At 44.1% G+C, this 27,699-nt stretch overlaps 1 protein-coding gene across 3 annotated transcripts in view; it reads left to right on the forward strand.

Moving 5' to 3' along the window:
- The window catches only part of CUL1 (cullin 1), a 105,186-nt gene that overhangs the window by 7,875 nt on the left and 69,612 nt on the right, over nucleotides 1-27,699 (forward strand). The gene's annotated exons all lie outside the window — the stretch shown is intronic.

Genomic DNA, 27,699 nt, shown 5'->3' on the forward strand with positions numbered 1-27,699 from the left:
CAATAGATTCAGCATTTCTTAAGAAACAAAATGATCTTAGGATGGTGAAAGCCTCCTTCAGCACATCACCAAAAGTAGGAACTGTAAGGGAAAATAATTCCTGTAAAGGAAAAAATCAGAATAAGTTTCTGTATGTTAAAATGCCAGAAACAGAAGAGCAAGTGGGAAACTGAGAGAAATATCATAAACTCACAAGCAATTTAGTTTTCCTTACAAAAAGAGGGTTTGTAAACCAATTAGATAGAGAAGGCACCTTCCTCTGCCATGGAAAAAGCGCAAACTAGTACTTTCTCAAAGAAGGAGCAGGGATCATGAAAGTTTCAGCTCCACCAGTACTCCTGGAAATGCCAATCAGTGAGAGCCTGTTCTTAAAAATTTTGACGTAGATGAAATAAACCGCTTCTGGTGAACCCACTCGTACGTTACTAGAAAGAGTGATTTAGTACGACTTGTCCGAGAGAATCTGTGACACAAGCTTACAAAAATAATGTGTGTCCTAAAATTTAACCCAAGAAAAGAGTGAAAATGATGAATAGACTGATGCTTTCATAAGGATACTTATTTAACATCCTCATTTGAGCATTTGTTTTCAGTGTTTTGATAGTAAGGATGATTATTTCATCATTTGTTGATAACTTTCCATTTCTGAAATTCTGTATTCATGATTATTCAGTGAGCATGAAGTGACAGAAATATGCTACAAAACCATTTGTAATGTCTAAAATTTCAGGGTTTTGGTTTGTGAGTATACACCTTAAATAAAAAGATGATAAACCAGAAAGTCATGGTGATTATCTCTGAGCAGTGGATTTATGGGCTATTTTTAGTTTAGTCTTTCTGGTTTTCATTTTTTCCTCCAGTTTTCTGTAGTGCACATGTATTTCTAATACAGTGGATTAATTTGTAAAAATGACCACAGAGAAAACAGAGCTGGTGGGTCCCCTTGGAGCGGGGTGGTTCTGTTTGGTTTTGAGTGGAAATGGCCTTGGTGTTGGCTTTGCGGGCAGGCGTGAGGTCCAGGGCGGCTCCATGTGCAGGGAGGGGCTGCGCGGTTTCCCCTTCTTTCCCCCACATCTCCATCCTTCAACTGCTTCAGGCCCCCTCACGTTTCATGCTCTCCGTGAAACCATCTTAATCTCCTGAAACTCATTTATATTTTGAGATTTTATAAATTCTAGCACTGGATTATGTACTGACCAGATGTCTTAAGTGTGGAAGCTTCCTTTCTTGGTGATACCGTGAACTTACCATCCTTTTTTGCTTCCTTCCCAACTCCTAATAATAGTAGGTGCATTTTTAAATTGAATGTGTATTCCAAGTGACACAAATGAGGATTGCAGTTGGAATTAGGCGAAAAGAGGTACATAGAAGTATGGCACCAAATGCCAGGAGTAAAGTACCTTTACTACGTAGAAGTTCGTTAACTGAGTACTGACTGAAATAGTTAAGTGAACCCGAGAAATAGCCGAAAGTCAGGACGCAGAGGAAAGGCCAGAGCCAGGAGCTCCCTCCCAGCAGGATGGAAGGAGGCCTGCCTTCCTTCCAGCTCAGAGTCCGGTTCTGCTGGACCGGAGAGAAGTCTAGCTCTTCACCTTCTGCGAGAGGGTGGAGAAGAGAAAGTCCAAGAGTGGTGCCTTCTGACTTCTCCCATGTGCAAGATTCAAAATCCAGGAAGCTTCTTTTCCGGGTTCATCTTACGTGTAATAGTACCACTTCGAATGTGCCAGAGAGCAGGCCAAACCCATGTTGGTGACTTTGGAACTGCCCTCCCTTGGCTTTCTGCTCCTTGCAAATGCCTCCTTTGGGACAGAAGCCTCTCCTCCACGCTGCTGCTCAATGGTGAACTTGGACATGGCGCCGGGACATTTTACTAATGTTCAGAGGCTCCGTTGGTCAGTGTCTCCTATTTGATATGGTGAAGAAAGAGCACCGACAGGGGACTCGACACAAAGGGGTGAAAGGCTTGGTGGTGCCGTAGATAGTCCGCCTGTAGAGCAGTTGGCCCAGAGTCATCCCCTCAGTGGTACTTTGTAAACGTTCTTTGTGTTGGTGACTTTGCCACATGGGTTTTCTAGTGTCTGTGGGTTGGTTGGTGCATGTCTCTGGTGAGGCATGTCATATAATCAGTTTTATATTGTGGGGCTTCGTTGGCTTTTGTAGGGTTTTTGGGGTCACTTTATTATGAAGGTGCTCAGCTTTACACATTTACTACATATTTACTGCATTTTCACAATTTTCATTTAAAACCATATTTGTCCATCTGTGTCCTGTGACATGGGAGTTATGGGGGTGGGAGAGAAGATCTGTGAATAAATGAATGTAGGAAACGGTTGCATATCAAGGGACCTTTAGCATGTTAATAGATGTTACTGTTGTTACAGGGAGATTTGTATCTTCTGGGGGATATGTGTCTTCTAGGGCATGTATGTCTGTGTATCTATATAAGGTGTACCCTTAATACAGCCTTTGAGGGAAGAAAGCCCTTCAGCCATATTAAAGAGTATTTTGTTTTGTAGAACACGTATTGATTTTAGAGTCATAGAAGGTGAAAAATGAGTGCCTTGCAGCAGCCAGAGATCGCAGTAAATCGATGCGTTCATTTCTGGTGTGTCTTTGGAAAGCGCTGATCATGGAGTCTGGAGGCACCTGTGTTCTTTGGAGCCGCGTGCGGGATGACATGGAGCCTGGGGTCCTGATGAGAGCAACTATGTATGTAGTTGTCTAGAAACGACTTCCGCTTCACTGTATTCCATGTCTGAATCCTAAATCCTAGTACAGGAAGTATCTTAAAACCCTTTTTTAAGCACATGGACTGGCATTAATCCCTCTTCAGTGCTAAGGAGCACCAACACAATCAGAGTGTGTGCCATCCGCGTTTCCTGGGTGGCGTCCTGCTCAAAGTACTTTTTTTAATGTTTTCATTTATTTTTGAGAGAGATAGAGACAGCATGAACAGGGGAGGGTCAGAGAGAGAGGGAGATACAGAATCCAAAGACAGGCTCTAGGTTCTGAGCTGTCAGCACAGAACCCGATGTGGGGCTCGAACCCATGAACCATGAGATCATGACCTGAGCTGAAGTTGGACGCTTAACCAACTGAGCCATCCAGGCACCCCTCAAAGTACTTTTTAAGCCTGGAAAATACTGGTTTATGACATTCACTACAAAGATACATCAAAAAAATTTTTTTCTCTGAAACTTGAAACTGCCTGGACTGGGAAAGCATTTCAGTCGTTGAAAATCAGAATTGGTGTCTCTTTACTGTCTTGGCTTCTTCCCTGCTCTTTCCCACGGGTTCTTCTGCATTTCTAGCTCGGTTTCCAGTGTGTGAACAGTGTTCTCAGGAGGTGTTGGGCCAGGTTAGTTTGGGGGCATAACCAGGTCTGTTTTCTGGAGCATTTTGGCCTCTTCAAGGAGGGGCTTTAACATGCAGTGATTCCCAAAGTTCTGAGCCAAGTCTCCGTTTTTTTTCCTTGAAAGATCTCTTGACATGAGCGTCTGCAGAGAATACTCGCTCTTCTAGTTCTGTCTTTTCTTCTAATGGACATTCAGGAGTTCTCTCCTTGACTTGAGTCTCTGTCCTGGTTTATGTTGCTGTGGGGCCTCCAGTTTTGCTTGGGCGGAGGTAGTTGTGGTGGTTCTGACTGGTTCTAACCATTGGCCTCCTGGCCTCCTGCTGAGCTCCAACCTCTTTGACCTCCAGACCTTCTGTCCTCAGGGCTGTCTGTCCGTCTCCAGGGCTCTCTGTCCAGCTGCTCTACCCTTAATCCCCTCTCCCTTTACCTCCCCTCTCTCACTCCCTGTATTGGCCCAGCTTCTGTCTTGCCAGCGTTACAGCTGAGCTGCCCAGTCTTAGGTACCAGTTCTTCCTTCACGATGCTGTGTGCTCGCACCTTACTTTTTGCTTCCGGTGCCGGCTTCCTGACCTCCTCCTGCTGCTGCACCTGTGTTAGGGGCCCTGCTGCTCCTCCTGTGACCAGAGCCTGCCCCCTGTGCGAATTTGAGTTCCCGTGATTTCGTGGAGGGGGCTCTGCTTTGGGTTCTTGACAGTCCTCCACCTCCTCCCCAGAAGCCCGGAAAAGCCCTGCGCACCCAGCTCTGGGCACAGAACAGAGGGCAGCCCGGGACAGCGGGCAGCCGGGCGTGTCCCGATGCTTCGGGCTGGGAGAGCGGCTTCTGTACGACAGCTTAATGCAGTCCCTGGAAAGTCAGACCAGTCTGGAGGAGTTCTGTCAACTTTGAGATTTTGCCTGTAATGTAGAAATTTTCTTCTGATAAGCTGATTTTTAGAAAATGTCTGTGGTTGATGGATTCACAGACTATAACCAACAAACCATGGTTTACTAAAATTTCCTTTTGACGGTCGGGATGTGATCTGAGGTAAACATGCAGTATGTTGCTTTTTTGGTAGATCTGTTAGGTGAGTGTGTGCGTATGTTTGTACATAGGACAGTAGGTTCCCTTAATCGTTGTAGTGAAAAGTAATTTTAAAACATTCAGATGCCTCTCTTGGCAGCAATGAATGGAACTGCAGTTTCACATTTAAAAAAATTTTTTTTAATGTGGAGGAGAGGGTTTGGAGGTATTGCAGGTCTAGTATAGACTAAGTGAGCACATACTCTGTGTGCAGTCTGAAAAAATTAGTCCTAAAATGTGCTGCTTTCTACAGTTCATTGCAATTACACCTTGCATAAGTTGGTTTCTTTACAAAGTGTTGATGTGTTAAGTGTTACTTCAGAAAATTGTTATTGGTGAAGCCCAGGCCCTCTGGGATGTCCATTTTTTATGTGTGTTTTCCCCCCATACAGAACTATGGGGGATTCTGAATTTTGTGATTTTACACAAATACAAAAATACTCATTTTCAACTGGAAACCTGGCTTGATGGTTTTCAAAATAAGCTTTTTGATGCATTAGCTTGAAAGCTTTGCCTGAGAAAGAAACATAAGTTAATGAAGTACATTATGTGAAATCAGGAATGTTGATGTACATTTCTTTGAGGCTTCCCACGTTAAACTTGAGTTTGACAACCAAGATGTTAGTACTTCCCCAGGCAGAACTGGTGTGTTGATAGAAATCATGAGGGTAGCTCAGTCGGTTAAGCATCCAAATTCAGCTTAGGTCACCGTTCATGGGTTCGAGCCCTGGGTCCACAGGCTCTGTGCTGACACCTTAGAACCTGGAGCCTGTTTTGGATTCTGTGTCTCTGTCTCTTTCTGCCCCTCCCCGGCTCATGCTCAGTCATATTCTCTCTCTCTTCTTTCTCTCTCAAAAATAAATAAAACATTAAAAAATTAAGAAAATCAGGGGTGCTAGGTGGCTAAGTCAGTTAAGCCTCCGACTTTGCTTAGGTCATGATCTCACAGCCCGTGAGTTTGAGCCCCGCATAGGGCTCTGTGCTGACAGCTTAAAGCTTGGAGCCTGTTTTAGATTCTGTGTCTCCCACACTCTCACGTTCTGTCTCTCTGAAAAATAAGCATTAAAAAAAGTTTCTTTTAATTAAAAAATCAGCCACAGTCTTACATGTAGGATGTTCTTTATTTGTATTTGTGTGGGTTTTAATTATTGTAGGGGTGCAAAAGAGCCGCTTTTCTGTTTCTTCTGCCTCTAAACAATAACCTAAAAAATCACCAGTTTTATAGTGACTACAGAAACCAGTTAGTTGTGCATACTAAAAGAGAAATTAACTACAAAATTTTCACCTAGAAAGAACTGTCTTGACTAGGAGCAGTCCCTTTTTTTTCTTTAAGTAAAAATAGGAGTGTAACTCTGTCAGAATCCTCCTAGGGGACATATATTATGGGTTTACCACATTTTTTCCTTTGTTACAGAGATAGTGTGTTTTGAATCTGGGTGGGAGCAAGATTTAAAAACAAAACAAACAGAAAAAACAACCCTCATCTGCTTACAAAAAAAAAAAAAACCTTCTGTTATTGAAGGTTTTCATCAAATGGCAAGTTTCCCATGAGCTCAGAAGATGTACTCAAATAATTGAGAGACTGAATTTATAATTTAATCACATTTGATTGAATCAAAGCCCAGGTTTAATACACGCACGTGTATTATGTATCACTCCCATAGCCTTTCCCTAATATTTATAATGTCAGAAGGTAGAAGTACTTGATGTTGTTATAGCTACTAAGGACTTTTTCAACAAGCTGCCTTTTTATCAGTTCAGCGACTGAACATGTGCACAGAAGGGGGTGCAGATCTCTGATGGGTGGACCCGCATGAGCAGTAGGTGACGTCAAACTAGAAATCCCTAGTAACCAAGACCCTTGTTCTGGGGGTGCCTGGGTGGCTCAGTCAGTTAAGAGACCAACTTTTGATTTCAGCTCAGCTCATGATTTCACAGTAGTGGGATCGAGCCCCTTGAGATATTCATTCTCTCTTCCCCTCACCCCAAAAATAAATAAACTTGGGGGAAAAAAGACTTGTCCATGCACTAGGAACATTTCAGCTAAAGGAAGTGATTCTTGATTTCTCTTGGTGTCTTCAGTAGGGTGAATAAATTGTTTGAATGTATTCAAATCAAAATGTAAAAACTCTACATCAGATAGAGTGTTGGGGTAGGACTGTTTGTCCTTTTCAAACCAATTTGTAGTGAAATGAGAAGTGTCTTTGAAAGTTCACTTACCTCAGGAAAGTTGCTGGCCAGAATTTTGACTCTGGGTTGACTTTTTTCAGTCAACTCGTGACGAGCGAAGTAATGAGAAAGCCTGAGAAACCCCAGAATAGGTGGTCTAGTTCCCCTAATGATGCAGTCGCTTTCACAGTCGGCCTTTTGAGCGGATATTATTTAAAAGACTCAGCACTCACCACTAGAGGGCAAACTTCAGCGCATGCGCATAAATTTGGAGAGTAGTTTCCCGCCGTCGTGGGAACTAGGAGTTGAGACTTCATTTGAATGTTAGTTGAAAAACGGGGTGCCTGTGTGCCTCAGACGGCGATCTCGTAGTTTGTGACTTCAAGCCCCACGTCGGGCTGTGTGCTGACAGCTCAGAGCCTGCTTTGGATTCTGTGTTTCCTCTCTCTGTGCCCCTCCCCCATTCACACTCTGTGTGTGTGTCTCTCTCAAAAGTAAGTAAACATTGAAAAAAAAATTTTTTTAGTGAAAGTTAAAAAGCAGTTGTGGTAAAATAATGCACCTCTTAGTGAAGCGGCCCCGTGTATGGACCTGCCCCGGGGGAGGGAGAGACGGGCGGCCTGCCCGCGGCCCGTGATGATGCCTCCGCAGCCAAAGGCGCGCGTCTGCACCGACACCCTCCGTGGCCGGAGGAGACTCCGGAGGAGTCTCCGCTCGCTTCTGAGCGACCGGGGCTCGCTGTCTGTATCTATGTGAGCCTGGGTCCCGAAGGGGCCGTGGCACCAGCACGGGAGAGGGATTTCTTGGGTGCTGGTGAGCAGTGAAAGCTCTTCGGTTGTGCGTTTTCCAGCCTCGGCGGCGTCTGTCTGTCAGCACCGCACCCATTAACTGACAAGATCGGTAGGAAGCATTTTTCAAGTTGGTATTTTAAAGCATCCTGTTGAACATATTTGGTGGTAGAATGAGAGATTCAGATGAGTTTTAAGAAGGAAGGAGATTTCGGGGCACCTGGGTGGCTCAGTCAGTTAAGGGTCTGACTTCAGCTCAGGTCACGATCTCACAGTTCGTGGGTTCGAGCCCCGCCTTGGGGTCTCTGCTGACACGACACCTTGGAACCTGCTTCAAATTCTGTGTACCCTTTTCTCTCTCTGCCCCTCCCCCACTTGTGCTCTCTCTCTCAAAAATAAAAAAAATAAAAAAAATAACTTTTTAATGAGATTTCAAGAAAACTTGAGCTTTTAGCAACTGCTTCTGGCTGGATCCCCAGGTCTGTCAGAATACAAAGCTTCACTTTTTTTTTTTTTTTTTTAAGCTTCACCTTTTTGATGACATACACTTTGAGAAGACTCTTTGGAAAGTACTGCTCTTATTATCAGTTATCAAGGGTACTAAGACGTTTTCAGGCAACATTAATTTACCTCATTTTGACTTAAACATGCTAGATTTGATGTTTCTCCCCTGAGAAGTTTTCATTGTATTTTAAATTTAAATACCCCTGTTAGGAGTTTCAAGGACACCTGATGACCTTTGTAGAAGTGTTCCTACAAATAAAAGCCAGTGCTTACTGTGTGCCAGATGCTCCTCTAAACGTTTTATTTACGTAACTCATCTCTTACTTTCAACACCCCTGCAGGGTTGCTCTTGTTACTGCCCGTGACAGATCATTTAGGCACAGAAGGCAAGGAATCTGCACCAGCCCACATGGCCAGTTGGGTTGTGAAGCTATAATTTTGAAGTCCTACAAACATCTACATACGTGTATATACTAACTACAGTATTTGAAGAAGGCACGACCTTGTGCAATGCCAATCTACGCTTCTTGAATCGTTTCTGCAATAGGAAACACATTTTATGGGAGAACCCCGGACATACCCAGGCATAGATAAGAGATGCACTGAGTGGTACTTACCTCCTTCTTCTGTTCTGTGAGCTTTTTTCTTTATTTTAGTAAAAAGTTCCAGTTGCCATTTACTAAGTTGATTTCATGATCCACACCTCAATGAATTGTAGCCCTCAACTTGAAACGCAGATTCAATCTAATACCATTTTTCTTTGTTTTAAAGTGAACAAAGGTACTTGGAAGGAAGATACGCGGCACACCAATTGAGATCCTTGCATGAATCTGCAGGAGCGTTGTGCCAAAGCTGAGGTCCGGAGTCCGGTCCTTAGCAGTGGGACCCAGTTTCTGTGGACAAACCTGTCTGTCTGTAGAGCACCTGTTAAGTAATAAATGTACGATCTTCTGTGGGTTTCCAACTTTTCTAAATCCCTTGATACTGGCGATGCTTGGGTCACCCTACTTGGAAGTCACATGGTAATGAAAGTGTGAAGGGTCTGTGCTGGCTGAATATGATATTTAGGGCTTTGAGTGCAGTCTGTGGATTCTTAGGATTTAAAAGGACCCTTGTTTTCATTGTTTCAAGGACCCAAGCTGAAGAATAAAAATTATGTAACTCCTAAGATGTTCTGAGGAGAAAATTTTGTACTTAATGACATCTGAAATGTCTCATAATTACAAAATCATGTGTGTGGGTGTGTTGGGGAATGAACTGAATTAGCACGTGCATGTATTTATATTATATAATTAGAAAGACAAAGATTGAAAACAAGAAGGCAGCTATATTAATTCATTTAGTAGAAGTATAAGGGCCTGCTAATTTCAAACCTCTGCTAGTTTTTAGTGGGTGGGTGGAAGGCCAGAGAGAACTCTGCTCTGAAACTTGAAATCCTTTTGCACTTACCTTTCCCCACAGCGGGGAGTCCTGGCCTTGTTTCTTCCTTTTCTTTAAGCCATCAGTGTTACCTTGTTTATGGCTTGTTTCAGTAATTCTTTTCATGGTCGTGCATAAGTCCTCCGCACTGTGTTCAGGTATCTCCCCCCCACCCCCAGCACCGTCTCTGCCAGCAGGAAGTACAAGCACCTCTCCGTGGCTGTGTGGCCGCCTCTCTGTGGTAGTTCTGTGTGCTGATGGGCTTAGTGGGTTTTGGTGTCGGTTTGTGTTTAAGTACCCTCAGATTCCAGTGTCTTCTTAAATCGTCAGACTAGTAAATTCCCCAGTATACCTGGAGTTCTTACAGTACCAGGGACTGTGTTCGGCTGGGGATTCACCTGGGAACAAGGCCCCTGCCCGCCAGCCCCAGAATGGTCCTGGGAGAGATGCTGCTTTCAAAGAAGGACCCTCAGTTATTGATGTATTTGCCATTGTGGTAGGAACAGATACAAGTGTAAATTTTCTTTATCGAAACCTGCGTTTCACAGATAGCAATAATGAGCAAAGTAGCCTAGTTTTGAATTAAGGAAAGTAAGCGAATACAGTATTTGATAGTGGCTTTTTATTTACGCTTTCCAGATTATAAAATATTAAAAGTATATTTCATAAGTGAAATATGAAAATAAAAAATGAGCCTCTACTCTCATCCCCCCCCCCCGCAAAGACTGAACTTTTTTTTTTTTTTTTTTTAAAGCAGTTGTAGGTCCTTAGCAGAATTAAAGAGGAAGGCACAGAGATTTCCCAGGTACCTCTGCCCACATATACAGCCTTGCCCTGTTATCAACATCTTGCACCAGAGTGGTCCATCCCCTACGCTGACACATCAAAATCACCCAAGAGTCCGGAGGTGACATTAGAGTTTGCACTTGGGGGAGATACTTTGTATGGTTTTGGACAAAGGTATAGTGACTTGTATCCCTCATGATAGTGTCACGTGGGGTAACTTCACTGCCCTAGAAATCCTCCGTGTTCTGTCTCCCCCAACCCCAAACCCCTGGGAACCGCTGGTCTTTGTGCCTTCTCTGTAGTTCTACCTTTTCCAGTATGCCCTCTGGTTGGAATCCTACAGTGTGTAGCCTCTTGGGATGGGCTTTTTTGACTTCATAATATGTCTTTAAGGTTTCTCTGTCTTTTCGTGACTTAATCGTTTCTTTTTAGTAAAGAGTAATATTCCATTGCCTGGATGTACCACAAGTTAGTTATTCATCCATTCATCCACTGAAGGACATCTTGGTTGCTTCCAACTTTTGGAAATTATGAATAGAGTTTCTGTAAGCATCCATGCATGGGTTTTGGTGTGGATATAAGTTTTCAGATCCTTTAGGTGAATACCAAGCCGTGTTAATGCTGGATCATACGAAACAGGTATGTTCAGTTTCCTAAGAAACCACCAGATTGTCTTCCAAGGTGGCTGTACCGTTCTGCATTCCCTCCAGCAGCGTGGGAGGGCTCCGTTGCGCCACATCCTTAACCTGCATTTGGTGGTGTCATGGTCCAGGTTTTTGCTCTTCTAATAGATGTGCAGTAGGAATCCTGTTCTATATTTGCATTTTCCCTGATGACAGATGATATGAAACATTTTTTTATATGCTTGTGTGGTATCTGTATATATTCTTTGGCCCATTTTTTTTTTAATGTTTATTTTAGAGAGAGACCGAGCACAAGTTGGGGAGGAGCAGAGAGAGAGAGGGAGACACAGAATCTGATGCAGCTCCAGGCTCTGAGCTGCCAGCACAGAGCCCCACATGGGGCTTGAAGTCACGAACCGTGAAATCACGAGATCATGACCTGAGTCAAAGTTGGACGCTTAACCCACTGAGCCACCCAGGCACCCTGGCCCACTTTTTTTTTAATCAAGTAGTTTTCTTACTGAGTATTAAGAGGGCTTTATATATTTGGTTTAGCAGTCCATTATAAAATGTGTCTTTTGCAAATACTTTCTCTCCCCCTGTGGCTTGTCTTCTCATTCTCTCGACATTGACTTTCATAGATCAGAAGTTTTAAATTTTCATGAAGTCCAAATTATCACTGATTTCCTTTGTGAATCGTGCCTCTGGCATTGCATCCAAAAAGGCATCACCACACCCAAGGCCATCTAGGTTTTCTCCTGTGATCTTCTGGGAGTTATTATCATTTGCTCCACTTTTATTTTAAGGAACAGTTCACAAGTACAACATGAATAACGTTCAACATATTGAAAGTGTCCTTATATTTATACATTTAATGGGTTTTCATCATTTTCTGACTAAAAGCAGGTGAATTAGATGGGCCTTTCAGGACCATCTCCAACCACCCTACTATATTTTAGAGCGGAGAAAGCAGACTATCATTTGGGGAGTTTCTGCAGTGTACCAGGCAGAGAACTAGGCATTTTTACATCTGATGTCTCATCTAAATCTCCAGTTGGTGTTTGGGTCTGTAATTTAAAATGAGTTAACAGAATTAGAACTGGCATTATTGAAGGAACCAATGCAAGAATATGGTTAGCAGCACTCACTGGATTCTGATTCACTGTAGTGGTTGGCGTAGTATTTTCTCAGTCCCACGTGGAGGTGATCTGAGTGGGGGGAGGGGTGTCATCTTGTTGAGATCACCAGAGGAACCCCTTGTAGAGGTAGGAAGCAGCCAGAGTATAGTCCACTTTCTCTCAGACTTTGAATCCAGGGTTACGTAAAGTTCAACTGTGAGATATGCAAAGAGGTTTTACTAGGAGACGGCCGCCGTAAATCATTCTCACTGTTTGCACATTATTTTTGAATAAGGTATGTGGTTGGTTTCGGAAGCTGAAGCATGATACTTGTCCTGTCCGTGTTCAGTTATAAGTTGGTCATGTGGATGCTTGTATGCTGGCTTTAGAATTTAAAGGGAAAATTCATGTCGTGCTCACACTTGTATTCTGTCAGGGCGAATGGTGGTGTTTGTGCTCTCTCCTTATGATGGATCAGAGGCAGGGACTCTCCCCTGGCCCTTTACTTATCTGTTTCTTTATACTTTGCTTTGAAGATTTTATCTGTGTTGTTGAAGACAACTTAGGTTTTTGTGAATTACTAACTTTATTTCTTCAGGTGTGATTTCCTTTGGGTTACGGTTCTGTATTTTTCAACTGCCACGGGTATTTCATTTTGTTCTGTTCTTTTTGACAACTTCACATTCGGTGTATTAAAATTAAGCTCTTCGTTTTCCCTCTAGATTCAGGCTTCTAAACGTAACATGTCTTTCTCTCAGGGGGTTATTTCTCTTTAACTCCCTTTAACCCTTGGGGTTTTGCCAACATGAGAGCTTTTTCAATGAGTGTGGAATTTAGTGATACTAAAAATTTCATAATGACAGATTTATGAGTGGATGATCATTTAACCTAGAACTGTTATGAAGCTTTGTGCTTATGAGTTCATATTTATTTACAGTGTAAATAGTATTTATTTTTTATATGTATTTATTTATAGTGTTGATCCTCTGGCTGGCTGTCAGTAGAACATGTGATGCTTGATCTTGGGGTTGTGAGTTCGAGCCTCGTGTTGGGTATGGAGCCTACTTTAAAAAAAAAAAAAAGTACAATTATATTGTTGCCAGGTGATTACCTAAAGCAGGGAGTGTAATTGATTGAGATTCCCGGGAGAAACATGTTTTATAAACTTTTTTTAAATCATGAAAGATGTTAAATTACAGCAAACATGTCTGCCACCAAGAATTACACATGTTAACCTGTTTAACGTTATTTCCTACTTAAGGAAATATGAGTGGGTTTTCTAACTTCTGTAATTCCAAAGTCCTAGTGACCGTAGAGGATACTGGCAAGGACTGTCAGAGAGTAATGAAAGTATCCGTGTGTATTTTTGGTGGTACAGAGGTTCTGCTAAAACTACTGTGGTCTGTTGCCCACACTGACGATTGCAGGAATTGCCAAGTTTCAGCTAGAGGTTAGTGAAAACCAGGATCTAATTTTTCCCCATCTACAACCACAGTCACTCTGAATTCTGTCCATGGACCCCCCACCTCTGTTCTCCCCTGTAGTAGGCAAGGTAACATTTTTATTAGTTTTTGGCTTATCTCCCATTTTTTTTCTTTTTCAAAAAGAAAAATGTATCCTTAATGTGCTTGTTAGTATTTACCCCCTCATGCACAGAAGGAACTGTGCTGTTTGCAGCGCATGCGCACACTGAGAATCCCCGGAGTCAGTCCGCGAGTGCGGCCCATTGTGTGGCTATGCCGCCCTGTAGTCCTGCCCCCTGGTGGTGGAATGGGGCTTAACGTCCAGGCTTTCGCAGCGACTGAACTCAAGTTCACAACCTCTTGTGCGTTTGGGACAGTTTATTTGGGGGACAAAGTGCTAGAAGTGAGGTCGCTGGGTCCGAGGATAAATGCGGCTGTGATGTTGTTAGATTCCCCGAAGTGACCATTTGTGTCAAGGAGAGTTCCCATCTGCAATAGTTATTTTGAATTTTTGATGTAAGGTCTGCCAGATTCTGGAATCCAGAGATAAATTTGTGGAGGTTTGAAAGTACAAGTTTGAGAGTCAGGCCTTGCCATGTTTTATGCCTTCCTGCCTGTGCCCCCGTTTCCGGTCAGCCCCACTCCGCAGTGCCTGCTTGGGGTGGCTTTGAGCCTCCAGCTTGCCTTTTTCTGTTGCTGGGAGTCAAGGTCCTGCCAGTCTCTGAGCTCTGATCACCTCCAGATCCATTTCTCTGCCTTTAGGTGCTCTCATCCCAGGTCCGCAGCGCCTTCGGCTGCCGTCTCCATAGTCACATCAGACGTGTCGCTTCCCTGCAGTCCCCACTCACAGCAGAGGCCTGCGGTCCTGCGCCTGCACCCCCAGCCTCGTGGGATTCGTTCTCCCACCTCATGCCCTCCGTCCCTTGTGAAGCGCCCTCCCTCGTGCTCTCCTGCTCTTTAAGTCCTGGTCACCCCGCCAAGAAGTGGTTCAGAGCACACGTTAGTGACGCCTTCTTGATCGTCACAGCCAGGAACGCTTTCTTTCAGACCTGCTGAACTCCTGGTGTGGTTCTTGTCTGTGTCCTTAATGTGGCAGTAAGTCATATATGCCGCAGGACATGTAGCCCCTTCAGCTGAGGTGCAAATTACAACTTCACTTCATGTTGCAGGAGAATCTAGTCCCTTCTCTTGGCAGCATCGTAAATAGCAGTTCTGAAAGTTTGTCCTTCCAGTAGAACACCTGATAATACTGCTGTCTGTGCTGAGCTCCATATGTATGCAGAACCTGGTCATTGTGTAGAGAGGGACATTCCTTTCTGGAAATGAACAGAGTTTGACCCATAAAAATGTATAGCTAGCATGCATTAAAGCTGTTTTTTTTCTTAGCAGCTTTATTGAGGTACAATTTACATACCATAAATAAAGTTCAGTTTTACATGCGTAATTCAGTGACTTTTTTTTTTTTTTTTTTGGAAAGCTACAGAGTTGTGTAGCCATCACATGATAGGTTTTACAGCATTTCCATCACCTAGAAGAGATCCCGTGTGCTGGTTTGCAGTCACTCTTGAGTCCCGGCCCCAGGCAGGCACCAGTCCACTGCCCGTCCCTAGAGCTTGCCTGCTCTGGACTTTTCGTACAGTAAATGGCGTCACGTAGTCTCTGGTCTTTTGCATCTGGTTGCCACTTAACGTGATGTTTCAGGCATTCATCTGTGCTGTAGCACCTGTCACTACTTTAGTTTTTATTGCCAAATTGTCTTCTTTGGGGACTGTATGACATTTTGCTTATCCACTAACCTGTTACTGGATGTTTGGGTTGTTTGACTTCTGGGCTATTATTAAAAAAATGTACCTAGGTGGCTTAGCTGGTTGAGCATCCGACTCTTGGTTTTGGTTCAGGTCTTGCAGTCCAAGAGTTCGAGCCCCACATACAGAGCCTGCTTGGGATTCTGTCCCTCTGTCTCTGCCTCTCCCCCACGTGTGCTCTTTCTCTCTCTCTCTCAAATAAACTTTAAAAAATGTGCCATGAAAAATAAAAATGTGCTGGAATATGTGTGTATGGGTCTTTGGGCAGATACATGTTTTTTTGTTTTGTGGGTGGATACCTAGCACTGGAATTTCTGGATCATGTGGTGAGTATATGTTAACTGAACCTGGTCTTGTAATGCCCCAAATGTTTCAATATTTGAGTGAAGACATAAACCAGTCAATTCAAGCACTTAAGATACATTCAGGTCTTGGGAATTTGGCTTCGAATTGGTTGTTTGGGAAATAGCAGAACCGCTTTCCACTTGGCCAGGCGTTTCTGTTGCTTCTCTTAACTTTACAGGAATGGGTTTAAAGGTTTTGAATGACTTCAAGTAAGTAGACAATTCAGGTAATAGTCTCCTAAAGCCATCTATTAAGGTATTAGTTGAAATTTTTTATACTTGTCCACTGTAATTGTTTGAACTTAATTGTGATCCCTTAGTTCTATATAGAAATGGAATAATGTATTTTGTAAGTAAATTTTGCAAGCCTTGAATTTCAGTCATGAAGTTAAACTTCTCTAAGGTGGTAAATGCCTTTCCTTGTAGATGTACAAGTGAAACCCTCAGTCTTGAATGTGCAAATTGTTGGCCTGCGTTTATAAGATTTAGCCCCCGTTCTAGCATCTGTAAGATTCCTTCATGATTAAAAAGGCTAAACATTTAAATAACCATTCAAATACTAATTTATGAATATTCAAATGAAACCATTTTTAATAGCTTCGGGAGTGTAAGCATAAATGTCCGTTTCATGAATTTGCTAGCTCTTCCTTGATCTTTCGTTTGCAGTCATTTGAACTTGTTGAACTGGTCGCTACATATTCTCATCATGAAGTTTTCACTTGGCATTTTGTGTAGTTCTTTTGGAAGCCAGGTTGTAATCTCTTGGTAGCCTGCTTCTTAAGGAAGTGGAGTAAGAAATCGCCACATTTCTTGAGGAGCAATGTGGGATGGGGTGATGGAGAGAACATGGCCTTGGACTCTAAACATTTAGTTCTGAGTCCTCGCTACTTATTGGCAGCAACTTTGGGCAAATGAGTATCTTTGAGCCTGAGTTTCCTCATTTGCAAGAGATGATAGGATGCAGAGAATATAGTTATTGTAAGGATTAAATGAGAGAAGGTATTAAAGCTCCTGTCGGTACCGAGTCCAGCTTTGGAGCCTGCAGTAAATACTAGGTCCTTCCCTTACACAGATGATAAACTAACGTGGAGGAGTCGTACCTGATGCACACTGGGGGTGGTCACGGATGCGGTGGAGTGTAGACGAAGGCCACTGGAATGAATTCATTTACCAGAATGAAGGCTGTTTGTGTTTTTAGAAAGTGACTCAGGTAGCAGTGTGGAGGGTGCATTGGGCTGGGGGGGGGGGCGAGTCTGGTGACAGGGAGGGCAGGGAAGGAGCTCGTATTACTGACCCAGGTGAGAACGAGAGCCCGTGGACTGCAGTTGTGTAGTGGGTCCCGAGAGCCGTGGGGATGTGGGAGCTGGGAGGGGACATTGACTTCACAACAGGGTGAGGACAGGGAGCAGTCACAGCTGACCTGTCTTTCCAACTGAGACGCAGTAGGGAGGTGGTTAGCTTAAACACAGAGAGACCCGTCGGGAGGCTCGGGAAGGCCCTCCTGAAGTGTGGGCAGGGTCCCTGGATGGAGGGCCGTGCCCGTGAGTCCGTGTGTATGGCTGGCCGTTCAGGGGGAAGGGGTGCTTTCATTACCAGCAGGATTTGAGTTGGGCAGCGAGGGAGGCGCTCACTCCTGGACACTCTGAGCGGGCAGGAAAGGAGGCCAGAGAGCCAGATTCAGGAGCGGCGTGCAGCCGCGAGTGTGCAGAGCGGTTTGCGGCCACCAGGGCTGGGGCAGAGCAGGGGGGCCACCACCCCACCTGAACAAGGAGGTCATTAACGTCTGGCGGAGCCATCGGCAAAGTTACAGACCGCAGCTCTGCTTTCTCCTGCTCCCGGCTGTGTGCTTCAAACCCCGGCTGGCCGAATCAGTCTCCTGTCCAGGCATCGAATGCATCTGATGCTTCAGGGGAATTTAAGAATTTCTCAGCCTGGCAGCTCTGTGAGCTCAGTTCCATACGGCATTGAGTGCCCTTTAATCAGCTGGATTGCTTTTGTACGTGTTCTGTACCAGCTGGATGGTGACGGGACACAACAGTGTGCTCTGGCGTGGCTTGCCCGACACTGCATACCGCTGCAGTGACACAGGGGAGCCCACCTCCTGCCTTCCGGAATGGTCCATCTCCTGTTTCCCCAGCTCCCCGTGGGCCACCTCCCAGCCCCATCCCTTCCCGGCAGCCCCGCCCTGAGGTGTCCTCCCTCCCATTCTCTTGCTTTCTGTTCTGCTTTCACTTCATATGTTTAGGTTTGCTCAGATTTTTGTTAGCTTTTTATCCTGGAAAATCGAATACACTGTACGTATCTGTCAGCTTTTTTCCTGCCGTATTTTAGAGTAAATCCTGGCCATCCTGTCCTCTCACACATGACAGAAAGTATCTCTGACAAGTATGGTATTTTGTTGTTGTTCTAAAACACCACAGTAAAACCACGGTGGCCGTGCCTCCGCCAGGTAAGTGTCTTCCCATCTCGGGGTTGGGGGGGGTTGCCAGCCGTGTCTCCTCTCAGGAAGTACTCTTGTCTAAGAAAAATCAGTATTCTATATAAAAACATTATCTTTATGTACTCATTTCTCTGGCACCTTTTCCACTCAGGAGTCTTTCTGAAACTTATCCATGTCGAAGTGTGTAGCTAAAGTTGACTGTGTGGTCTGTTGTGTGACTGTCCTACAGTTGAGTTTTGATTTCTCCTGTTCGTGGACGTGTGGGTTGTTTGCAGGTTTGGGTTTTTGTTGCCGCTCTTGTAAACAGTGCAGTGAAAGCATGTGTTTGCATGTCTGGTGCAGGTGCGCGCACACAACGTTTCTCCAGGTGTAAACCGCCCTGCAGTGTGTTCGTGTCTCAGGTGCCACGCTGCAAATCAGAGCCAGGAGGTTACACATTCTTTTCCCCAAGTGTTAGAAAAGAAGTGATTGCTTTGTTGAGTAATACCCAGGATCATTTGAATTTTGAATCAGATTTAAAATGTTACAAAACTAAAAAAGCTAAATTCAGTCTTGTTTTTATTTCTTTGGTTTCTTTTGGGAAACCTTTTTTTGTTCTGTGCACCCTCTTCTCCCAGGTTAGAAACAGCCCACTGTTCCCAGGCTGGCAGGAAGTGCCCCCAAAGGGGTTAGCCCGGCCCTGGGCTCTGGGGATTTCCTCACCTGGCTGTGCCCGGTGACCAGTCTATATCTAAACCCTTCATTTCAACAACTCTAGTTTTAAGCACGTGCAGAAAAAGTCTAGTACTCTTTGGGCCACTGGCCCTGCGTCCCACCCCCCCGGTTTGGTGGCCCCCATTCCCAGCTCCACCATTTTAACGGCAGAACAGCACACGTTCCTTCTATAAAGTGACCTCCTTGGGATACTTGGTGGCTTTTCAGATGTGCAACCCTTGATGGCCTGGGCAGTTTCCCACATGTGAACATGGAGATTTGAGTTACTGGATTTGCGTGATTTTGTGGGGTTTTCTGGGTCATGTGAAAATGGATCGTTTTCATAGATCACCTTAGACCACTTACAAGAAGAACTTGTTTTTTAACAGTAAATTTTATTATATTTTCACTAACCCTAATATAGCCTCTACATTTAGAAGAAACTAACATTTGAAGGCCGTGCTTTTTTTTATCTTCTTACATTTTTCAAAAGCCATCAACCTAACTGAAGCACTACAAATAGTGTGTGTTTTTTTGTTTTTTTGAAAAACCTTGTTGCCTGCACTCTGGTTTCAACTGTGGTCTGAATGATCTTGCTCTAACACTCCTCAGCCCTGGCTTCTGCAATATTATCTGCCAGATGTGTTTGGTCTTCCAGAAATGGGGGCAAAGCTCAGGACTTTATTGATAGGCATAAGGAGTATCTGGCCTTTTGGAGTAGTTGAGGTGAAATTTCAAGGACCGAGTCTTACAAAGGCAAGGCCACCCTCCTTCCTGCAATTCAGTGCTTACATCGTTAAGTCACCTCCTGTCTCCCAGTGGTCACGGTGATGGTGACGGTGACAGTGATGAGGCCTCGGGCCCTCTTCCCATCTTCTGAACCAGCACTCCCACAGCTGCATCGCATATCCTCTCTGCCAATACCAGTACCCCCCTCACCCCACCCCCGCCTCACTTCTTCTCTATGGCGCTCCCTGCAGTCTGACCCCTGAATAGGAAACCCCTATGTAGCCTCTGTCCACATTCCTTAAACTTCCATGCTCACCCTCAGAAGTGAAGCCTCCATGAAACCAAGCTGTGGCTGTTTATATTCTCCCATCTTCTACAAGCTTCCAGGTTGAAGGTGGCTTAGTGCCCCCTGGCGTTGACAGCCGTGGTCAGAGATGGACTCTCTGGAAGCCCTGCCCACCCCCTCCCTGTAGCGGTCACCTGTCACCACAGACTGGAGGAAGTCACCAGACAGCCTGGCACCCAGCTCATTCTTCTCTCCTGTTCCTCAGCACCATCATCTCAGGTGATTCCCTACCCATGGGGACGTTGCTCCTGGTCCCTTGACCTTCACTTCCTTGAGCTCCATTCTGGTCCCGTGGTTCTCAGGCCAGGCCCCGGAACCTAGGCCTTATCACCAGACTGCCCTACTTGCAGGGTCGTTGATCCGCTGGCCCACTGCCAGCTACTAGCCACAGCCTTCTGTCCTTTGGTTGCTTGCTCTTCTGACCTCACACCCCCTTCCAGCATTCTTCACTCCTTCACAGCCAAAACAGTCTGCATTTCTGTCTCTTCCAACCCATTCCAGTTGATTTCTGTCCTTAAAACTGCAGTAAGACTTTCCTTGCTGAAGTGTCACCAGTAACTTAAATAAAACTGAAGCCAGAAGCTGCATTTCAGATGCCACGATGATGAAAATAATAGCCTTTATTCACTATGCCACCTCACTTAATCCTGACTCCTATGAGATCTATTAAGTGACTGTACATGAAGTAAAGGGCAGAGCCTTTTATACGACGACCACGAGGCCCTGCCGACCACGGTCTTTTCTTCCCCTGGCCTCTGGAATGGGGGTCCTCTCATTGCTTGGGGCTGTAACTTTGCAGGTGCAGACTGTGTGGTTCCCCATCATCGAGTCAGTTTCTTAATATCCTCAGGACTCAGTTTGGGCCTATCCCTTTCTGTAATTTCTCTGATTGGCTCTGGTTCCCAGACTCCAGTAGTACCTGTCAAAATGATCTCTCCGGAGCCCATCTTCCCGAGGATGTTTTCCAGGCACCTCAGATCTGCTGGGTCCAAAAGAAAACTACCTCCGACCAATCTGTTCCATCTCTACCGTGTTCTGACCTGATAGGGGGTTCCATGGTCCATTTATCACATGGATGCATATAGGCACTTACTGTGTGACCCAAGTCCGCAGAAGAGAAATCCTTAGAAAGCTGCCTGCTACAGTATCACAACTCACAACTGTTAAAAAAGTAAACACCTAGAAGCTCTTTAGCAAGGGACTAGTTTGATGAACAGTAGGATTTTAGCTCACAAAAACAACAAGATCTGTTTCATTAAGTAAAGTGAGATGTATTTCATCATTAAAAAGTTGCAGGGGTGCCTGGGTGGCTCAATCGGTTAAGCGTCCGACTTCGGCTCAGGTTATGATCTCACAGTTCGTGGGTTTGAGCCCCGCGTCGGGCTCTGTGCTGACAGCTCAGAGCCTGAAGCCTGTTTGAGATTCTGTGTCTCCCTCTCTCTCTGACCCTCCCTTGCTCACGCTGTCTCTCTTTCTCTCTCTCAGAAATAAATAAAACATTAAAAAAAATTTTTTTAAGAAAAAGTTGCAGAAGTGTGAGGTCAACTCCAAGAGAGTTAGTTAGGAATAAGTAGGGATCAGTGCAGAGTAGTCTTTTATAAATAAATAAATAAAGCTCTGTTGTTCCTGAAAACATTCTTGAAAAACTTGTCCTGAGAATGTTCAGGAGAAAACACTCTATGGCCCAGTCAGCTTGAATGAGAAGTGCTTTATACTGGTGTTTTGGCGGAGACTCCTAAGGTACATCCACTGACTAAGGCCTCTGAAGTCTTGTAGCCAACAAAAGTATTCAGCCTCACTGAAGTTAGCATCTTCCCTCCCCTTGATGCTCTGTTCGGTTGACATTCCCTTCAATGTGTAGTGGAAGACTGTTGTAAGTGCTCATTTAAAAGCGCCCTTTTATTACTAATGAAGCGCTGGCTTACTTATATCAAAGAGGATGTCTTTCAGGATTCTTGGAGGTTGTTTACTTAGCACTTGTACTCAGTGAAGGCATCTTGTGCACCATTAATCTTGGGAAATAAGCCGTTCGGCTAATTCACAGTGTGAATTGTTAGAAAGCCTGTTTAGTACGGATTACGTTGACTTTTATATCCCTTTGGAACAACACGGTCTTTGAGGGAAGCCCTTATATATACAACCCCCGTCTCCTATTCAAGCTGTTTATTTTGGCTCTTGTGTCCCATTGCCCTATCTTACTTTCCTAGCCAGAGATAAAGGGAAAGAACACGGTGCATCCCCATAGGCGGTGATTTGTTCAGGCTTCACGAGGTACAGCCGGACTGCCGCGCTTTCTGTCCTTGCCTGGCTGCATTTTGTGCCTCGGTTTCCTGTACAAAGAGCTTTTCTCCTGGATGTTCCTGACCACAGATGGTAAACCCCTAACGTCAGGGGTTTGCGATACCAGAGTGCTTTTGAAAACTACCTAATTTCCTGAGTAGATACTTTGTTGAGGTTTGCCATTTGTTTTTTTATATTAACTGTCTTTTTGGACCTTCAAAGGTTTTTAGCTATGTAATGAGATCTATCGGGAAAATATTTTTACCCCTTACTTAAAAACCATTCGAAACTCTTTATGAAGTCTGCTTAAGGCCACTGACAGTTTTGATGGCCTGGTCATGAGATGGAGGCTGTATTGTTTGTAAAGTGCTATGTTTCTGAGGTTTCAGCGTTGGCAGGTAAACTGGTCTTTGGTGGGCACCTGTGTTGTAGGTTAGTACTCCAAGCGGTCTTCCAGTCAGTGTGGTTCATCAAACATGTGCAGATTAACCCCTTGTCCCCTTCTCTCCAAGTAGACTTCCTTCTAGACTCCTTTCCTGTATTACTAGTAATAAATGCTTAAGTATACAGGTATGAGACTCCCTAGGGGATATTGAAAATACAAGGTAATGATATTCTTTTTAAATAATTTGGTTAAATAGATGAGGACATTGTGAATTTTTGAGAACCTCACCTCAGCTATGTATGAACTCTGAATACTCAGTGGGGACAATAGAAAACTAGAATAGCTAGCTTGAAAAAGATTTGCTTATTTTCCAGCATATTCTGCATATAAACTGAAGTGTGTTGTGGCACAAAGTTACATGCGTAGAATTAGAAAGCGTGTATAGTAGAGTCAGCTTGACATTTTAACATGAGAAGGTTGTGTTTGATCTTCTAGAGTATGAGCGAGTCTTGGTTTAAAGACTTACAACTGGAATGAGAAGTGTAGTAGAGGAAGAAAGAGCATGTAAGAACATGTTTGGGCGTATTTGGATGCTGAGGCTAAGTTAAGAGAGTGGAGGTGTTCTAGAGAAAATTGGTGAATCTGGGTTTTTCCGAAGTTTTTTTTAATTTAATTTCAGTATTAAGATAAGTGTTAGCTTCAGGTGTAAAATACAGTGATTCAGCAGTTTTTTTCTGTACTCAGTATTCATCATGAGATGTGTACTCTTTAATCCCCATCAATTATTTCATCCATCCCCCCAGCCACCTCCCATCTGGTTACCATCAGTTTGTTCTCTATAGGTAAGTCTGTTTTCTTGGTTTGTCTCTCTTCTCTTTTTTCTCTTTGCTCATTTGTTTTGTTTCTTAAATGCCACTTATGAGTGAAATCATATGGTATTTATCTTTCTCTTACTGGCTTATTTTACTTAGAATTCTGCTCTCTGGGGGTGCCTGGGTGGCTCAGTCAGTTAAGCGTCCAACTTTGGCTCATGTCATGACCTCGCAGGTTGTGAGTTCAAGCCCCATGTCAGGCTCTGTGTTGACAGCTCAGAGCCTGGAGCCTGCTTCAGATTCTCTGTCTCTCCTTCTCTCTGCCCCTCCCATGCACGTGCTCTCTCAATAATAAATAAAAATTAAAAAAGAATTATGCTCTCTGGCTCCATCCATGTTGTCAGAAATGGCAAGATATTTTTCTTTTTTACAGCTGAATAATAATTCCGTTGTATATACGCACCTTTATCCATTCATCAGCTGATGAACACTTGGGCTACTTCCATAATTTTACTATTGTAAATGCTGCAATAACATGGGAGTGCATGTATCCCTTATAATTAGTATTTTTGTATTTTTTGGGTACTCTGTATGGTTAACAGATCATAGGGTAGTTCCATTTTAAGGAACCTACATACTCTCTTCCACAGTGGCTGCACCACTTTCATTCCCACCAACAGTGCAAGAAGGTTCATTTTTCTCCACATCCTTGCCAACACTTGTCATTTCTTGTGTTTTTGATTTTAGCCATTCTGATTGGTATGAGGGGATATCTCATTGTAGTTTCGATTTGTATTTCCCTGATGATGAGTGATGTTGAACTTTTTGCTTTCATTGCCCTTGCCTCAGGAGAGGTGCTATAGCTGATGTCAGGGAAGTAGTAATACTGCTGTGCTCCTAGGATTTTTATGGTTTCAGGTCTCACATTTAGGTCTTTAATCCATTCGAGTATATTTTTGTGTGTGGCATAGGAAAGTGGCCTGGTTTCCTCCTTTTGCACGTTGCTGTCCAGTTTTCCCAACACCATTTATTAAAGAGATTGTCTTTTTCCCATTGCATATTCTCACCTCCTTTGTTGAAGATTAATTGAGCGTGTGATCGTGGGTTTATTTCTGGGTTTTCTCTTCTGTTCCACTGATCTATGTGTCTGTTTTTGTGCCAATACCATACTGTCTTGATTACTTTAACTTTGTAATATAACATGTGGTCTCGAATTGTGATGCCTCCAGTTTTGTACTTCTTTGTCAAGATTGCTTTGACTATTTGGGGTCTTTTGTGGTTCCATGCAGATTTTAGCGTTGTTTGTTCTAGTTCTGTGAAAAATGTGTTGGTATTGTGATACGGATTGCATTAAATCTGTAGATTGCTTAGGTAGTATAGACATTTTAACAGTATTTGTGCTTCCAATCCATGGGCATGAAATGTCTTGCTATTTGTGTTGTCTTCAGTGTCTTTCATCAGTGTTCAGAGTACAGGTCTCTCACGTCTTTGGTTAAGTTTATTCCTAGGTATTTTACCATTTTTGGGGCAATTGCAAATGGGATTGTTTTCTTCATTTCTCTTTCTGCTGCTTCATTATTAGTGTATAGACATGCAACAGATTTCTGTACATAAGATACATAAGACAGTGCCACGCACATGGTAGTTTCGCACTAAATATTAAGTAAAATATTAACCACTGAATTCCTGTAATTCTTAAAAGTCTGTTTAAACACTATGTTAAAATACGTATACATTTGCAATGACCAGAATAACACACAACATTACTAACTGAAACAGTAAGGAAAACTTTAGCCTAAAATCTAGTGGTTGGGGGCACCTGGATGGCTCAGTTGGTTAAGTGTCTGCCTTCGACTCAGGTCATGATCTCCCAGTCCGTCCGTGGGTTCAAGCCCCGCATCAGGCTCTGTGCTGACAGCTCAGAGCCTGGAGCCTGCTTCAGATTCTGTGTGTCCCTCTCTCTCTGCCCCTCCCCGGCTCACGCTCTGCCTCTCAAAAATGAATAGACGTTAAAAAAAATTTTTTAAGGAAAATAATCTAGCGTTTGAAGGAAAAAGTGGAGAAGAAACCAGATAAAATTTAATGGAGATTCTAAATGGGGGCTTGGGAGTAAGTTCAGATGCTTTATAATAGTGATATTTCATTATTTCTAAATCCTTTAAAAACATACAGCTTTTCAATTTCCCAATTTGTTATTTCGTTTATTCCCATAAAACACTGATCTGCATGCCGGGCTCTGAATTAGGTTCTCAGCTGGTGTCTGTGCCGCGAACCCTCCTCAGCAGAGCAGGGAGAGGCACAGGCAGGGGCTACCAGGACTAAGAGTGCAGATGGTGAAGTCACACAAGGCGGTGAACCTCGCTGGTCTGGGACTTCTAGAAAGTGTGACCCAGCTGGAAGCGGGCTGGGGCAGCATAGGAGCTTTCTGGGCACAAGCAGCAGCAAATGCTGAGATCCCCAGGAGTGGGAAGGAGACCGGCATAGCCAGGAAAGGGGGGAAGCGTGTGCATGGCTGTGCCCGAGGGAGCAAAGGGGGAGAGTTTTGTAAAAGGCACGTGAGGAGAAAGAAAGATCTTGTCACAGGGAATGAATAGCTTGAGCAGCCGAGGTGGGCCGGGCGGGCTGGGGGGCCGGCCGGACTTTCCTTGTCGCTGCCCTTGCTCTGGTGCAAGGGGCAGTGTGGCTTTTGTGCATGACCATGTTGGTGTGGGGCAGTGGTATGGAAATTGTTAATCTCATGAAAGCAGCCCAGTAAATTGTTTCAGCTTTTCCCAAAGAAAAGAGAAGATCTGGTGGTGCCTTGTTCAGGATCTCCCTGCTTTTGACACTCGCTTGATTTCCCATTGCTCACAGAGTGACACCTAATCAGATTTGTAGTTTTAGACTCAACTGCTGTGTGTGAAGGCTGGAGGGGGTAAGACAAAGGGAGGGGTGCTCTGGGCCTCCAGGGTAGACTGTGCAAACAGCAGCCTGGGGAGTGTGATGATGATGATGGGGACGACGACCACCACCACCATGACCATGACAACAACAGTGACCACTAGGGGAGGAAATGGAAGTAGTGAGTGGAGGTGACATGACCTCTGAGGTTAAAATCAATAGCACTCAGATGTGAAAGAATAGGAATGAGGCATTCGAATTATTCCCAAGTTTCTGGCACTCACTGAGATGGGCAGCACCAGTAAACGGTGGATGTGGGGACAGTTCCTGCGCTCGGCACACCTACTGGGTGTGCGATGTCTTGGGGGGGGGGGTATGAACGGGGGCACTGGGTTGTGTAGACGGGCCTGGACTCGAGAGAAGCAGCCTGGGCTGGAGACACACTTCAGGAGTCACTAGCAGGTGGAGGTGTGAAGGAGGGAGGTTGATATGTCCCCATAGTAACCCGTTGTACTTGAAGGTACTTTTATGCTGCCCAGTGGAAGTGATATGGTGAGAAAAGGGTGCACATGGGAAGAGTGGAACATTGTTCTCAGTTGCTGCTAGGAGTTAGAAGAAAAAGGAGTAAAAGACCATCTAGGTGGGTCTGAGAAGGCTTATCTAAGATAGAATTAACTGTGTGTGAATCTAGAGAATTTAAGTGATAATTTCCCCTTAGTGGAAAATGAAGCGCAGACAGGGAGTGCAGGTTTAAATGGGTCTTGCCACCAGGAGGTACAAACACACCGTCCAGTGGGGTGCTGGTTGGTACGATCCTCCCAAGGTAGACGGGGGGGGGGGGATCACACGTATATTCGGAGAGCAATTGCAGAGCGGCTGCTGGGTGGTTGGTTTCCCTAAAACTTGAGGGAATCCCTGTGTCAGATATATTTATGCTCTACATCTGAGCATACTTACTTCAGTGTATGCTGTAGAATACTTTCAAGGTCAAGAAGGGTATTGTGGTTTCATAAAATATAAAACATTAGGTCCCAAAGCTTAGATTTTAAATGTTTGAGGGTCACTGGGTAGCTCAGTTGGTTAAGCTTCTGACTCTTGATCTCGGCTCAGGTCTTGATCTCAGGATCATGAGTTCAGGCCCTGCATTGGGCTCCACACTGGGCGTGAAGCCTACTTAAAAGATAAATTTAAGTATTAGAGATGGTTTAGTTTTTGGACTTGATGCACAAGTATGAGCTACCTTCTCCTTAAATGTGCCTTCACCTACAGAGAGCTCTAATGCCATTGAAAAGGAGGAATGTACTGAATTACTTGCTAACTCAGATTTGAACTGGCAAGCTTTGACAACCCATTCTTAACTGTTCCAGACACCATTTACCTCCCAATATGTATTTTATGGAGCCATGAAAATAATTGTTGATTTTACAACAGAAGTACTTGTTTAAAAACCTCCCCATTTCAATGTGATGTACATAGATAATCCTTAAGGTGTGACTGTGGTGTTACATATTGAGAAGTACTGAATTAATAGGGTATTGAATACCTAAGGTCCTTTATCTATGGATCTGAAATCCTAAAGCATTAAATTATATTTTGGAAATAACAGCCAGTATAGTTTGTGGAGTGCTTACTATGTGTTAAATATCGATAAGATAAGAAGATAACATAGGCATTACCTTATTTAAATTTCACAGTAACTG

Source organism: Hyaena hyaena, unplaced genomic scaffold, assembly GCF_003009895.1.
Source record: "Hyaena hyaena isolate Hyena2069 unplaced genomic scaffold, ASM300989v1 scaffold_471, whole genome shotgun sequence".
NCBI classification, from domain to species: Eukaryota; Metazoa; Chordata; class Mammalia; order Carnivora; family Hyaenidae; genus Hyaena; species Hyaena hyaena.